The sequence below is a fragment of the Etheostoma spectabile genome, chromosome 3, assembly GCF_008692095.1.
Source record: "Etheostoma spectabile isolate EspeVRDwgs_2016 chromosome 3, UIUC_Espe_1.0, whole genome shotgun sequence".
NCBI classification, from domain to species: Eukaryota; Metazoa; Chordata; class Actinopteri; order Perciformes; family Percidae; genus Etheostoma; species Etheostoma spectabile.
Window position 1 is genome coordinate 7,340,559 of NC_045735.1, and position 3,042 is coordinate 7,343,600.

A 3,042-nucleotide genomic window follows, 5' to 3' on the forward strand; every position below is an offset into this window, starting at 1 on the left:
GGAGGAGGCCTCAGGGAAGACCCAGGACTAGGTAAGGATTATATCTCCAACCTGGCCTGGGAACGCCTCGGGATCCCCCAGTTGGAGCTGGTGGAAAGGGAAGTTTGGGGTCCCTGCTGGAGCTGCTGCCCCCGCTACCCGATACCAGATAAGCGGATGAAGATGGATGGATGGACCATGACATTATGTGCAGTGCTTCATTTTTATGACCAAATACTGACAAAACAAATGACATTCCACTCAGCCTCAGCAGTACATTGTGTTTTGTGTTTAATTAGAAAATGTTAGCATGGTACATTATTTCAATGATCTCACACTCATCAGTTCTAAATAACTATCTGTGAAAAAACATACACTCTGGGAAATTACCAGATCACTCTACATTTATATTTCAGATGTATACATGTAAACAGTACGAACGGCCCCATTAACAAAACTTGTTGTTCAATATTTTTAATACCCCCCCCCCAAGCTACATAGTTTATCTATCAGATATATTGCAATTACAAATCCATCTGCTACTTCAGCACCACAGACAGTGCCATGGATTTATCAGTACACAGCAGAGTTAGACTACTGATATTTCTGAGCCATGGAGGGCCCCCACACATGTTCTAAATTGCACCTTGTACTCTCTCTGCTACTAGGGAATGGAGCCAGGGAATGGCAAGTTAACAAGGGGCATGCATTTTGGTCATTTTGCTAACAAGGGAAATGGCTCCCCCCCTTATCCGCCTTCAAACGAAGCTCATATTGAACACTTCCACACCTCATGGTTTACGTACAGTGTCAACCTTCAATTCCAACGCCTGGTGTAGTGTGCCTTATATGAAGAAAGGCAGAAAGTAAGGCTATGGAGGTTGTGGTGTAGCATTTTAGACTTTCATGAAAGAGATGGAGCTACAATTTTTGTTTAGTTTTTATTAGCTATAACTTTAACCTTAACTGGTTGTTTTTGTTGCTTAACCTGAACAGTTACAGTAATATACTTAATGAAAGTTTCAGGATTACATTTTTATAATACAATATATGAGTAACTGTATTTGTTACTATTACAGTTTCAATTCGTGGTATTCTGAATACCGTTAATGTCTTTAAAAATAGGTTGCTTATAAGGTTTGGACTACTTTATTACCACAGCCAAGGAGGTTGTGTTTTTTGTTCAGTTGATTGTTGGCTTGTTTGTCAGCAGGATTATGGAAAACTTACTGGCCCGATTTTCTGAGAACAACCCATTGCATTTTGGAGGGGATCTAAATCACGGGGTGGGTGCACAAATTATTTTTCACTTTTGTTATCATTGCTAGATAGGGCATGGCTTTGGCGAAGGTCTGTGCTCTTCAAATGCCCTTCTAGTTTGTTTCTGTTTTATTTGCTCTAAAATTCAAATGAAGCATGCATTTTCCATAAACACATTTAAAAAAAAGTGAAACAACAATTTCTGCGTTCGCAGTGCACCTGCCACACAACAATGGCAGAGGAGACCCACAGCCAGGACACTGTAAGAAATGTGTTTTTGGCATGGAAATAAAAGACCCAGGCCAATTAAAAGTATTCCAAAAGTAATTTAGTATTTAGAATATGTTACTTAATTTGGGTAATCTAATGAAAAATGTTCCAAATGACCACTTGGAATACGCTACCAACACTACTTTTAACATAGTATGTTTGCATTGGTCATTGTCATTGAATGTAATCATCCAATAACAACATTCTCTGGCAATTAGACCCCACAAGGTAAATGAAGTGCCCTTGCCTTATGAAGAAAGAACGCAATCTGCATGCTTATTATTTTATAGAAGTTACCCATTTTTGTTCCTACATTGATGATGGCTTCATTCCATGTTGGTGCTCTAATACGCCAGCATATATCAACCATGTCTTGGCATCACATGGAACAATTAAATGGAATGTGGCCACTAAATGTTAATTACTTAAACTTGCGTTGGACAAGTTGTCCATCATGAAAAATGTCTTATCTGGCTAAGGGACATTTACTCTCACTGAATTTTGGTCGCATCATTCCCTTTTGACTTATATTTAATGAGATGAACTTTAGGAAGTCAGAGTTATTGAGTTTTTGGCGGGCTTCCTGAAGCTGTAAAGGGGCAGAGTGCAAAACCTGCAGAATTGTGCAGTAGAGCGCAATTGTCCAAAATCATATGTGCAGTAAAAAGCATTGAATGGTAGTGTGCTGCATACATACCAGTACTGTAGGCATCCCAAGATTGCATAAATGTATCAAGGGTACCGTAAGAGTGCCAGGGAACGACAAAAGCAAATATTTAGGTTTCTATGAACGGGTCATAAATCAGACCTCAAACTTCCCCTCCTGTCAGCTGCAGCATCCACACTAACCAAATTGCTAGCCTTTGTTTCTTGTGGCTATTTAGTTTCCCCCACAGGGCCAGTTTTCTATCAGTGTGCGTTTTTTTTGTTTGGTGTTATCTTCTGTCTGTGTCTTTTGTTCCTTTTTAAGCACTCATTTCAGGGACAATAATATGCATTTATCCTGCAGGAGATCGTGTTTTGGTCAGTAATCGTTAGTAAAATGGCTATAGTTATTCACACAAAAAAAACGACAAGAGAAATAGCTGTGGACATTTGAAAAGAAAGCGTAGTGATTCCTCCACTTTCTTTGTTCCTCCTGGTCTTAAAAAAAAAGCAATTTGCTCAGCATAAAACACAGATAAACACACAAAACATACCATGTACATATCCACATTATGAGTGCTGCACTGCCATGTCCACACTAAAACTATGCTGCTTCTAAGTTAATTGGCAGTGTGTGTGTTTTGAATTGGCCTGTCTGACAGAACAGACTGGCCCAGTATTTGTGTGTTTACATGTGTGTGCGTGTGTGTGTGTGTGTGTATGTGTATGTATTTGTGTGTGGCCATGCTGCAGTCTTAGGTCTCTTCAGTGGAGGAGAGCAAGAGAGACAGCATTTGAATCGTTTAATATCCCCCATCACTCCCTCCTAAACAGTCAGTAATCACACACACACGCACACACACACACACACACACACACACACACACA

General features: G+C 39.8%; 1 protein-coding gene across 2 annotated transcripts in view; it reads left to right on the forward strand.

Annotated features, from left to right (window-relative positions):
• Nucleotides 1-3,042, forward strand: part of dpf1 (double PHD fingers 1) — a 43,444-nt gene that overhangs the window by 20,424 nt on the left and 19,978 nt on the right. The gene's annotated exons all lie outside the window — the stretch shown is intronic.